The sequence below is a fragment of the Pteropus medius genome, unplaced genomic scaffold, assembly GCF_902729225.1.
Source record: "Pteropus medius unplaced genomic scaffold, Ma_sr-lr_union100, whole genome shotgun sequence".
Lineage (NCBI taxonomy): Eukaryota > Metazoa > Chordata > Mammalia > Chiroptera > Pteropodidae > Pteropus > Pteropus medius.
In genome coordinates, this window is record NW_024351073.1 from 402,018 (window position 1) to 415,971 (window position 13,954).

A 13,954-nucleotide genomic window follows, 5' to 3' on the forward strand; every position below is an offset into this window, starting at 1 on the left:
AAATTTAAACGAATGAACGCTTACAGAAAAGTCAGCTACTCTCAGGAATCGGAAGAAAAACCAGCAAGATAACTTGGAAAGCGTGGTTAGCCAACCAAAACACTGCCTCTCTCCACCTGTAACCAATTTCCAAACTCCTGTTCACTGGGGCACGGTGAAAAAGACAGTTAAAATAGGAAGGCCTTTATTTTAGAGGTTAGAAAACGGAGACAGAGAGGGGAACTAATTTACCAAGGACACAAGGCATTATGGAAGAAAGGGATAGCCAGAAGCCTGAGCACAGGGCTCCAGGGAGTCCAGACACAGGCCCCAGCCCGAGGATTGTCCTTGTGTGTGACCTAGGGAATGTGTTTTAACTGCCCTTCGCTGGACGTAGTTCATTTGTCAGATTCAGGCCTGCCCACCTCATTCCACTGTAGGAAAATAAAGTGCGCCCGAGTTGTCAGAGTGCTTCAGAAAGTTAATTTTGTTGCACATAAGCATGTCACTTTGTAAAGCATCAAACTCCCAGTCACCACATGCTTTTCTAAGCAGAAAGTACAAAAGTCCAATGCCAGGCCGTCTGAGATCTGAAGGAGCAGCTAGTCATGCTATCGTTTTACTATTTACTTTATTACCGACTGCCAGTTGTAACGTCATTTATCTAACAACTTCTAAAAGCTTTGGCTCACTAAATGACATTTTTTTAAAACAGGGCTCTCAGACACAAAGCCAAGTTTATATCCAGAGAGAAATGTTTAAACAACTTAGAGAAAAACCTAGCTTCTTAGCACTAGAATAAATAATTCCCGAATCATAAAGAGTAGTATAGAGGGGCCAAGTCTTGGGAAAGAACACAAGACCAAAGAACACAAGACACCCCTGTTTTTAAAGGAACCCAATTAGTGGAAAATTCTGTCCCTCGGAGTCCTTTCCAAGGTTCATCTGCTCCAGGCAGACATGCAGAATGAAGGAATGAAGAAAGATTCTGGAAGAGGTGTGTATCATTGCTGTTACATCCTGAAGCAGGAGGTGGTGGATGTTCATTTTGAACTGGTCCTGTTCTATCTCACCTGAGTATAAGAATTTCTTTCCCTAAGACCCTCCCCCAATCCCTTGATTGCTGGGATTCCACACTTGTCTAGACTAGGAGTGCTTACCAGTGTCTGGAATTTTTAAAAGAGGAGTTGCCCATGTAAAGAAAGATTAGGGCACAGGCAGGCAGAACTCCTGATGGGTAGTCAACACATGCCAAGCTGGTGAAAGGGTAATGCTAGCAAAAGGGGAGACCAGGCAGTCCTCAATGCTGACTCTACTCTTGTCTGAGACGACCATCCAAGTTGGCTCTTCAGACACCGGCACCACCAAACTCTCCATATTCTCTCTATGCCTTCTTATCCTTTGCCTTCCCCTCAACCCCCACCCCTGGAGCCCAGAGAATCTTGATCTCATCTAAGAGATGCCAGATGGACAAATAAAGTACTTAAGTTCTATTGTTTATGCCCTGAGATGATTTCAGGGCCATGCTTTAAAAAGACTTGCCTTCTTCTTTTCTCTGGGTTCGGCTGTAGCCTCCATTGGGTGAGACAAGAAAGTAGACTGCTCTAGTTACTGCTCCATCTTTGGTAGAAAGGTCATCATGCACAGAAAGCACAGGAAAGATGCACTGGTTAATAGAAAATATTATGGAACCAGAATAAACTTGCAACTTACATGAAAGGCAGTCTTTATGTTTCAGTCCCATGAATAGAGGTCACTGGATCTCATATATGACTATGTATAGGTCTACAGTAGTGTATGCTGCTTTATATTTTCCAGATCATGGAAAACGTATCAGGTATTGAGTTGACTAATTTGTTACAAATTATGGCTTACCAGAGCACATTTACCTTATGAAACCCAAAATTGTACCCATTCATACCTTCCTTCTGCCTGGAATACCCTACTTTGACCGCACAGGGAAATTCTCCTTGAACTTCAAGTTTCAGCTCATATGTTTAGTTCTTTTCTAGAGCCCTTCCTGGCTCTTCCCACAGATGCAAATCATTAATTAATCATCCCTGCATCTGCATCCTCATAAGCCATTATACCTACTTTTATTAAGTATTTCGGTTTTTATTGATATGTTTGTTTTCCTCATTAATTATGAGACCCCCCAAGGAGACACTGTATATTCTTAAACTTGTACCCGAAATGACTAGGTAAGTGCTTGGCAAATGACAGGGTGCCTGATAAATGTTTAGCCAAATTGAATGAAAACTTAAATCTCCCATATTTGTTTCTCAAACCTAGGTCTCTATGTAGAGCTCCAGACTGCCACACTCCATATTCTCTGATACTCCACGTTCAGAATCTGTTCATTTCTTGATCCCTCAACAACTAGCACCTGTTCTGAACCACCATAATCTCTCATCTGGCTTACTGTTGTAGTCTTACAACTCCACTGGTCTCCCTGCATCAATACCCCACGACCACTGCCAACCTAGTCTAAACTCAGTTTAGATTCTCAGGTGAGATTCTTTTTTAAAAAGGAAGCCATAGCATGACATTTCTCTGCTCAAAACTCTACAATTATTCTCCATTTAAATCAGAGTAAAATTCAAAATGACCCATGAGTCTCTCTTTATAAGCTGTGTATCTCTACCCTCTACCTTGTCTATTATTTGCCCCGTCACTCAGTCACTCATTCTGCTCCAGACATTGGCCTCCTTCCTGTTTCTTAAGCAGCCAAGCATACTCCTCACTTAGAGCTTTCACACTGGCTCTTCCCTCTGCTTTAAATCTCTTCCTCCAGGTATTCCCTTACTTCCCTTAAGTCTTTGCTCAGATATTGTCTTGTCAGTGAGTCCTACCTTGTCAGTGAAACCTGTTTTATTCTGTTACAACCCACCCTTCCCTTACCCTGTTGTACATCTCCACTATAGCTTGGCCAAAAATATAAACTGCATTGTAAAGACAATAAGAACAATTATAACATGATTCAGATTATGTATATTCAAGTGTAGCTACCCAGGAATTGTATCTCCCCAAACTATACAACTCCACAGTATAATTCCTTAAATCTACAGTTATCTGAGATTAAGGCATTGCTTTGATTCCTCTATTGCACTATGATGTGCCAAAGCTTTTTTTCAAAACAAAACAAAGAAACCAAAACACCAGAAACAGCATTTTGCAGCAGCTTCCTTTGGTAGCATTTATAGTCAGGAGCCTTGGTGTATTGAGTGAGTCATCTGTGACTTTGGTTAAGCCAGTTATTTATCTTACAAAGATTCAATTTCTTGGTCTATAGAATGAGGGGGCTGTTCTCTGAGATCATTTCGGCTGTGAAACAAATTATTAGATAGATATTTACGATGGTTAATATTATGCGTCAACTTGGCTAGACACGATATTCAGATATTTGTTCAAATATTCTAGATATTTCTATGAAGGCATTTTAAAGATTAAATTAACATTCATATCAGCAGATTTTGAGTAAGGTAGACTATCCTCTATAATGTAGGTGGTCCTCATCCAATCAGTTGAAGGCCTTAATACTGACCTCTTCAGGAGAAGAGGGAATTCTGCCAGCAGACTGCCTTTAGACTTGAACTGCATCATCCATTCTTCCCTAAGTTGCCAGCCTACCCTGCAGATTTTGGAGATGCCAACCTCCACAATTGAATGAAGGTTTCCCTTTAAATAATTTAAGTGTAAAGATTTTTAAAAAATAAGAAAAAGACATTTTTGAGATTATTTTCTTTATCCTTCCACCAAATGCAAAAGCTTATTTTTAAAAATCATCTGATAGTCATCTGGCTTCTGTCTGGATAATTATATTGATGAGTAACCCACTAACTCCCTCACTGGGAAGCATGTTCCGTTTTGTGACTGCACTATTTGTTAAAAGTACTTTAGCCCGAATCTGCTATTCTATTATTTATGTCTGATTCTATCTCTGGAGCACATAGGGAGAAAATTAGAAATTAATTTTTTTTTTTCATGAAACACATTTTCACATCTCACGGCAAGTTATCTCTTCTCCAGGCCAAACATATTCAGGTCTTTCCACTACTTCTCACGTGATGTGGTTTTCAGACCCTCTACCATCCTGGGCCTCCACCTTAGTATAGCCTCTGGTTTATCAAAATCCTTCATAAATTGCTATTCCCATATCAAAGTCAATGCCATTATGGTCATTATAAGATAGAGGAAGAGTAAGACCTTTCAACTAGCTACTCCAAATAATGGAAGTGGCAGAAGTTCTGGAGGCTGATAGATGTGGTGGGACCCCCAGTACTGACCTAACTTCTATTCATCACTCAGCTTACACTCCAAGGAAGCAAATTTAGCAAATTTACCACGATCAAGGCATTTATTTCCATCTCTTCTTTCTTTTCACATTCAATCCTTTTTTACTTTTTGTCTTCACATATTTCGTTCTTTGCTCTATCCTTTTTAGTTTTTAAAGAGATAGAAATATAAAAGCAAAAAAGGTTATGAATGAGAAAGGAACCTGAGCATGTATGAAAAAGTTACATAGCAGCTTTCCTTTATGGAAATAAGGCAAACAGGATATTTTCAATTACTAAATAAACTATCAATCTAGTTTGCTAATCAGACTTCTCCAAAGATATCCAAAAGCCCAGGAGGAAGACCACTGAACACTTTTCACAAGAAAGGAACACATCTGCCTACCACCCAGTGCCTGAGGAGTGAATCCTGGAAAGGTCAAGGGGAGGGGATAAACTGCTAGAGAATTCCCAGCGGGGGGTGGAGGGGTTGGGGGGGAACCACTTAGGTAGAGCAAGGACTATATTGAGGAGAGAGAGGGCTTGAAGAGTAATAATACTTTTTTTCAAGGTCACTGGCCCTCTGCAGCACTTGCTAAATCAGGTATAAGGTTGAAAACATCTTACTACAGAAAATCGTGATACCGGTAGTTTATAAACGAATTTGAGACCTAAGTAAAATAGGTCTCAGCTATTGTAGACAAATAAATTGGAATGTCTGTTAAAATTAAATTTGCTTCATAATCTGTTTATGGTATGTTTCCTTAACACTACACAGTGTTCCAAGCACATTCACAAAAATTATGTCAATTTTTCTTCACAACAGAAGGTGCGATTATCCTCTCTTAATTAGTGAAGAAGCTGGCTTAGAGAAGTAAAGAAACTGAACCAAGTCATACAATTACATAGCTATAGGGGTTGGATGGGAGCCCAAAGCCTTTCTGGGCCAAGTGCATTCTTTGGCCTCCTCCACAGCCTCTCCAGGTAGCCACCTTGTCTACCATCTTGTCCATCCTGTGATTTTAAACTACCAGTCCACAGCATCTGTCTGAGGCAAAAATTTAAAAATTCCCCATTATTCAGGAACCAAACTCATGGGTAGGGTAAGGATGAAAGGGAATGGATGAATAAGCATAATATTATAGAAATAATATTATATTTTTAATACCATCACATACAGGTTCACCTCTAACATTTGTGGCCATAGGGCATTTGGAGCCTGCACACCATAGGTCTAACTATTTAAAAGTTACAGTCAAGCTAACTAATTACTTGATATAATATGTTCTATTTTCTTAATAAATATATCTTCATAATAACCTGGAGGACAGGTTTGAATTTAGACTTCTCAGAGTTCTGCACCCAAGAGTGGTGATGCAGAAAGATCTAGTTCTCAGACTGACCCTCAGTCTCCAATCCTCCCCACTTTGCTTGCAACCCCCGGCTCCCCCATACACAGACGGGGTCTCCTATTCATGTGTGTGGAACCTCAGCTCACATGCCCAAGCTCTATCCAACCTCACCCTCTTCAATTTCAGGACCTCAAGACATTTAAACTGGTATTGCCACAGTTCAGGATATCTAGAGTGTTCTAAAGAGGAAGCACAACCCATGGGAGCACATCTCATTTACCCAGGGGTTCTTTGTTTTGTGAATTGAGGCATAGTTGCAAGAGAGTCAGTGTAGGGGCCTCTCTTTCGTAGGCCTGAGGGCAGTACTTATATGATCTCATTTAGACCCATGCACACATCTTTAGTGGCAAGGCAAGAAGGGGGACATTGTCTAGGGACAACTTGGGAAGAAGGCCTACAGTGGGTTTTCAGTTGAGCCCAGTGTAGAATTCAGCGTACATTAAGTACTTAGCAAATGCTTGTTTAAACAGTTGAATTTCATTTTAAAGACAATTTGAAGCTTAGTATTGAAAATAAAGCTAAAAGAAAAGCAATACATTGTGAAATACATTCGCAATATATATCCGGAAGACACCAAGAACCTGATAGCAAAAATGCTACTATTTGTGGGAATTAGGGTAGATTTTTAATTATTACAAATCGTTCTCCTATGAACATTCTGGTAGATGACTTTTGGTGAGCATTTGTACACATTTTAATTGGGTACAAAAAGCCAAACAGTATTCAAAACGGTTATAGGAGTTTGCACTTCTGCCAGCAGTATATGAGAGTTCTGATCACTCACAGCCTCACCAACACTTGGTATTTTTCTTTTCATTTCTTTTTTTATTTATTTATTTTAGCCATTCTGGTGCCTGTGGAGTAGTACTACATTGTGGTTTAAATCAGCATTTTCCTGATATCTATGGAAGTTGGTCATTTGGATCACCTCTTTTTGAAGTGTCTGTTTAACTCTTGCCTGTTTTATATCTAATATATAAATATTTTTCAAATTATTTGGAAAAAAATACAGTAAATTATTAACTGTGGTTTCCTCTAGGGAGTGAAAATTTTTTAAAAGTGGAAGGGTGTAAAGGATATGAAAGAACAAGGACTTTATACTTTTCTTTTACACTCTAATTTTCTTTTAAATAAGGAAACATAAACCCTGAATCTACCTAACAAAACCCTCATCAATATCAGAAGTTGAGTATCCATATGATACTAAAATTCTGTGTTTTATGAAGTGCTTGAATAGCAATTTCCTCTAATAGAATAATTTGCTTTACAATAATTTGATTCGCAAACTACATTCTAGGAAACCATATGTTGTATAATGTGAGATGAGGTATCACCTCTAATTAATTTATTATATAATAGAAAGTATGGATAAACCAAAGTGCTTAATAAATAATATTTATTTCTATTGACTTCAATAATTTTCTAAACCAACATATGATATCACAATTTTTAATCTGTGTATATGCCTTATTATCTATTTTATTATCTACCTGTCTTATTTATTTATTCACTTAAATAAATAAATACCCGTCTGTGTATGTTTTTTTTAGCCACCTTCTTCCAACAGAGGATTTGAGGTAGATGAATAAATAAGACAAACAAGAAAGTGAGAAAGGCTATAAAACTAATATAACAGGCATAGATAGTCCATTCTTGAAATGCATATCATAACCTGCTATTCATTTGCCAGAAATGGACCACCATAGTGACTCTCTGAGCATCTTGCTGACTAATAAATAAAGAAATACGATCCTCTAAAAGATATACACTGCCCCATAAGATAATAGCCAAGTATTGTTTAGAAGTGCATCTTCTAAAACCAATACATATAAGAAAGTGTTCCTGGAGGTCAGTATACGGGAATTCGAAATGTTGGATTAAATGATGTATTGATGATATTGTATAAGATGAGACTGAGGGTCCCTCTCTCCCTCTGAAAATTCCTATGATGATACCCAAATGGGAAAATGCTGCCAGAAATATGAGGTAATCTCACATTCACCTTTAATTCATTTCTAACTCAAAGCAATGGCGACATTTAATTTTAGGAAACATAAAGTGTTTACTTCATAGTAACCACATAAAGTTTGGGTTTAAAAGTTCTTTTGATTAAGTAATATCTTAGATTGGAGAATGTTGGTATTTAAAATTTTAATTGCATTCATAGTTAACAAAAATCTTAAGGAGTCTGTGGAACTATGTGTTCCAGGGTTTGAGCAAAATCCATCCAGATAAACAAAATCTCAAATGAGCAAGATATCTGAAATTTATTTACAATTTCCAGGTTCCTGGGGTTACTTGAAATAAAAGACTGACCAAACTACTGCTTTATCTGGGGTTTTATTACGTTTACTAGACTACATCAACTGTTTTTCTTATGTTTATGGCTCACAAGAGAGGTAATAAACAATTTTAACCACACTTGCATGGCTTATGCATGATGGATATTGATTCCAAACTGGAAGTTATCAAAACACAACTTAAAGCCTTTTTTTTCCCCCTTTAGATCACTCTCCAAAAATAACTGTGCAGAAATAAACAGCTTTGGTAACTTCAAATTATTGAAAGTACCCATAATAGGACTGTCAGAATCAGTAGCCCAATTTTCCCTATTTATATATTTACAGGAATGAATGAAGAGTTATACATTTTTAAAACAAATTAATTGTTGTTTATGTTTGTCCCCCCAAAGTCCGTGTTTTGAAAGAGATTACAAAATATCGAGTTCATTTATGTTCCCATTTTTACTAATCTACCTATATATATATAAAAATTGAGCTACTGATCACCATGAGATAATATTGATTTAACATAGTTCTACTCAATGGGAAAGAATTTGGTGTTTTATATTTCCTATCTGGTTTTATTATAGATAATGCATATTTTGCATTAGAAGAAAGTAATTATACATAGATATCGATATGTCAGAACATAACATATGTTTGTACATATTCTAGAATTTTGTTTTAATTTTAAAACAATATATCTCCATGGAAAAAAAAATTCAAGCAACACAAAAGAACATAGAATAAAAAATTATCTGCATCAGATAAAAGAGTAGGAAAACTTAATTAATATATAGAGATCTTAAAAACTGATTTATAAAAAAGAGATAACCCAATAGAAAAATCGACATTTCAAAGATGATTAAGAGGAGATGATTCACAGAAAAGTAAAAATAAATTATAATAAATATATGAAACAATGCTCAAATTCATTCACTGCTAAAAAATATAAATCAAAACAATAAGAAAGAAGATTTTAATCTATCAAATTAAAGAAGATAAAACATGTTAATAGTATACATTATTTGTCAGGGTGTAGGGACAAAGACATTCTTATTCAATGTCATTGAGAATGTAAATAGGTAAAATTTATTTTCAGGACAAGTTAGCATATCTATAAAATTTAAATTCATGTATCCTTTTACCCAGAAATTCCATTTTTAAAGGTGTATAATTATGGATAAACTTAAAAAATTTTGCTAAATTATCTGAATGAAGGCAAATTCACTCAATATAGTTTTATTAGTTTTTTTTGTAATGAGCAGAGACAACGTCTGTAATTTTTAAGAAAAGCAATGATTGTTATAAAGACAAAAGTAAATACATCTGCTTTGGTTTAAGAAACAGGTAATATAGCCAAACTGTATAGTCTATGTGCTGGGATAAATCCTGAGCAGACTGAGTTGAAAGCTATCTTCCATTAACAACACAAAGCAATAGATTAGAGAGCTTTTCTTTCAATAAGAATTGTTTACATTAAATTTTCACATCATTACTAATCCAACTTTCTTGAGATGTCCTAATACCATTCAAACAAAAATGAGTCACAGAGAGTGATAATTGTGTTAAAAATCCCATAAGACATTTTTCGGGTTCATATAGACTCAACTAATTGTATACTTTGAGGAAAGAGTTCTAAGTGGAATAAGGCTGGTTACTTATTCCATCTCTCACTATAGATCAAAATTTTTTTTTTTTTAATTTCTTCTGAGTGCTGGCACTCTATCTTTGTTCTTGGCAGAATATTATCTCAGCATAAGTGAAAGGGAAGTCATGCATTCTCTTCTGTGGGAGAGTTTTCAAAATTCTTGGCACATTCAAGGTTAAGGTTGGGTTATGCCATCACAGTAAAAACTTTAGCTCAGGAGGTAATTTGTACTTTGTTAATTCGTCCAGGTGCAGTATTTACTGAGGAAAAACTCTGTAATTACTGCTCCCTAGTGGACTTCAAAGAAGACATAACAGCTTTTCTGTTTGAATGCTCTGCATATGAAGTGCTTTGTTATCCTGAAATTTCTACCCAAAGTTTGCATTTACCCAAGTAAAGGTTTTAGTTTGAAGCTTGGGATGATTTCTTTAAAAATGTAAATTCTAGATATGCCAGACAGGAGTTAACTGGGCTGGTCAAAAGGCCTAGGGATAATGTTGGTCGAGTTTACACTTAGTTGTATAATTAATAGAAATATCTCTGGGCTGTTGTAGTGAGAGGTTTAGCACTGTTGTACAGAAACAAAGTATAACAGATTATAACTTGTTTCTTCTCAGACTGGATCCTTAAAGTTACTTTTCCTCCCAAAGCCAGGAACATAAAACCCATCCCACTGCCTCTCCACCCTACCTTCTCTGTGTAGAACAACACAAACAGCTCAGAAAGAGAACTCTACAGGATCTTATGGAAGGAGTCATTGTTCCCACATAACCATGATTGTCAAAGAAGAAGAAGAATTCTAAGTTTTGTGAAGTAGAGTCCTCAAGTTATTGAAATAATGTAGAGTCAGAATTCATGAAATAAGAATTTTGTACTTCTATATTTTGTAGTATTATTACTAATATGGTCAATTACTTTATGGAAAAGCCATTTCAATCCAGAACTGCATGAAACTTAGATGAAGAGGATGAAAGAAATCTGGGCCATAAAATAGCTAAGAAGGAAATATGAACATACCCCAACAGAAGCAAGTATCTAAGCCATATTAGGCCAAAGGTTTTACCAATTCTTGTGAACAGGAACTGGAAGTTAATACCTGAGCCCCAGTTACTGTCTATATTTCATTGTATATCATACTATGTATATAGCAAACTGCATGTAATTCATGTTTCAATCATTCTTGACTAACACTCTTGTCTTTCTAAGGAGTTCAGTTACAGAGCCCTTGTGAATATTATTTTAGGAAGGCATCTATGGCAGCCATGGAGATGCAAGCTCAGATCTCCCTTCCAAAGAACTTTGTGTCAGTACTGGGGTTGGCAGACAGCCTTCAGTGGCCAAACCTTTGGATGTGCTATAATGTTCATGTCACGGACACACTTCCTTCAGGCTGCTCCCAACCAGTGACCGGCTATTAGAGTGGATCCATTTCTGGCACCAGACTCTTTTAAAGGTCAACCTGTGCTCAGGGGCTCCCCACTGACCTGATTAACATACTCTACATTATCATCAGAGGCTCTTCCTACATGACCAACCCTTTTTTCCTTTTTACCTTATGCAAGTGCTAGACCCGCATCATGGCGTGACATCGTCCTTGTCTGTTCTGCTCCCTCTCCTCTATGTCTTTCGTAGGTGTTTCCTCCAATAAATCTTTCATACATTTAATTCTATCTTGGCATCTGCTTCTCAGACAACTTGAAATGATATAGTACTTGAATTGAGTGGACTCCAACTTAGAATAAAGATAAAAGTTCTTTTAACCTTTAAGTATTTTTTTTTAAGAACTTTTAAGCACTGCTTAAAAGCTTGCTCCAACAAGAGTCATTGCTGTCTAGATGTGTTTTAGATTATTTATAAGGAGGCCTTGAGTAAGAAGTCCCTTATCTGAACAATAAAGCTACTGCTGTTTGGAATGCTATGAGAGAATCCTCAGGGACTTAGCTTTCTCTCTGACCCAAATACAATTTGCCTATCTGATGAAAAGAGTTGCTTCAATGCTATTTGGCCATAAATATTTATTGGCATCTTATTGGCTATACTCTGCAAAAATATGTTTGATGCTCAGGTTTAGAGTTCCTACATGCCGAACTCAAACAACTGGATCCATCAAATTCTTAAGAAGACTACGATATAGCATTTTTCTTACATTTGTTTCTATTTAAAATGATAACCTACTCACTGAGGATGTAAAAATCTGGTTTTAATATAATCTGGTTCAGGTTCAATTATGAAAAAGGATAAATCAAGAAAACCAATTTCCTTAAAATTTTCCGTCACGTATGCATGTGTCTATAATATGTTCATATTTCCCTACAGATGGGTGCATGAGGTCATCCACTTTTTTACTTACATGGACCTCTTTCAAAATGGCTTGGTTTTACATAGATACTTTGTAAGTACCCTGAGTTCAATGTTATACCTTGTGCAACTAATGAGATTCATGAATGTAATTTAAACAACCTAAAGAATTTCTTGATAAAACTCCACTCAAATTTAATTTTAAGCTGCTTACAGTAGATTACTTTCACTATGTATCACAATGTCATTGGGAATTTTAGCATAGTGACTTTATATATTTTCTGTTATTATTTTTTTACGTGCAATGACCTATTACATTGATTATCTGGCATAATTCACATTACAACTTTGTGTGGTATGCTACTTATTATCTCTAATTTAAGTTACAGATGTTTTGCAGGATTTTAGAGAGGTTGAGTAACTTGCTCAAGGTTATATAGCTAGCTCTCTGTTTAGCTGGGATTTTAATGGGTTGGTCTGACCCCAACTCCATAGTTTTACATACACACGGTTCATTCTTCCCAAATGTCCTACACAATACAAGACAGGGTCCATGCTGCATATTAATATAACATTGGACCAGTCTCTTAACTTGTCCGGGAGAATTTATAAAACAAGTAGGTTGGCTTGGCCTCAAGCCCTGGACCCTCTCCAAGGTTCCTTCCTGCTCTAACATTCCTTTACTCTATAGTTAATCTGGGTAAGTTTCTAACAAAACATAATCTGAAAATAAAAAATTATATTCAATATAGGATGCAAATCTCTGCATTTGCTGATAGGGTATGCCATCTCTTCTGAAATGTTCTTAAGTTTCTATTTCTCCTTCTACCTTGAAATAGAGCATATATTGCAAGAAAAGAAAAATGTTGCATGGATGTCCTGTGATCCTGTTGGGGAAGTATGTTTAAGTTGAAAGCCGTGAATAAATCTCAAAACCAAGATATCGTAATTTAAAATGAATGAATAACTGTAAACTTTATATAAAAATGCAAAAGAATTTACTCAAAGGTTTTTTATTAATATTTATATTTTGATTATTTTCACTTATAGTTGACATACAATATTATATTAGTTTCAGGTGTACAACACAGTGATTAGACATTTATATAATTTTTGGAGTGATCACCTTGATAAATCCAGTACCATGCTATATTCTACATCTCCATGACTATTTTGTAACTACCAATTTATGCCTCTTAATATCCTTCCCCTTCACTAACCTTCCCCAATCTGACAACCATCAAAATGCTCTCTGAATCTATGAGCTTGTTTCTGTTGCTTGTTGTTTATCCTGTTATCTAGATTTCATATGTGACATTTGTCTTTCTCTGTCTGACTTACTCCACTCAGCACAATACCCTCTAGGTCCATCCATGTTGTTGCAGAGGGCAAGATTTCATTCTTTTTTATGGCTGAGTAAAATCCCATTACACACACACACACACACACACACAGACACTCTACCTCTTGTTTATCCATTCATCCATTGATGGACATCCAGGATGCATCCATATCTTGGTTACTGTAAATAATGCTGCAATGAACATGTGGATTCACATATTCCTTCAAAGTAGTGTTTTATTTTTCTTCAGATAAATACCCAGAAGAACCTTAACTGGGTTCTTCTTTGTCTCTTGATATAGCCTTTCTCTAAAATCTGTTTTGTCTGATATAAGGATTGCTACCCCAGCATTTTTGTTTGTTTACATTTCCATAAAATATTTTTTTCACCCTTTTACTTTCAGTCTGTGTGTCTTTTGATCTGAAGTGAGTCTCTTGTAGGCAGCATATGTATAGGTCTTGTTTTCTTATCCATTCAGCCACCCTATCTTTTGTTTGAAGTATTTAATCCATTTACATTTAAAGTAATTGTTGCTAGGTATATAGTTATTGTTATTATATTATTCGTACTTTTTTTTCTTCTTTTTAAAGAAGTCTTTCTAACATTTTCTATAACACTGGCTTGGTGATGATGAACTCTTAGCTTTTTCTTGTCTGAGAAGCTCTTTATCTGTCCTTCAATTCTAAATGATAGCTTTGCAGGGTAATCTTGGTTGT

General features: G+C 36.1%; 1 protein-coding gene across 1 annotated transcript in view; it reads right to left on the bottom strand.

The window, feature by feature from the left end:
- The window catches only part of FBXO4 (F-box protein 4), a 394,712-nt gene that overhangs the window by 156,181 nt on the left and 224,577 nt on the right, over nucleotides 1-13,954 (bottom strand). The gene's annotated exons all lie outside the window — the stretch shown is intronic.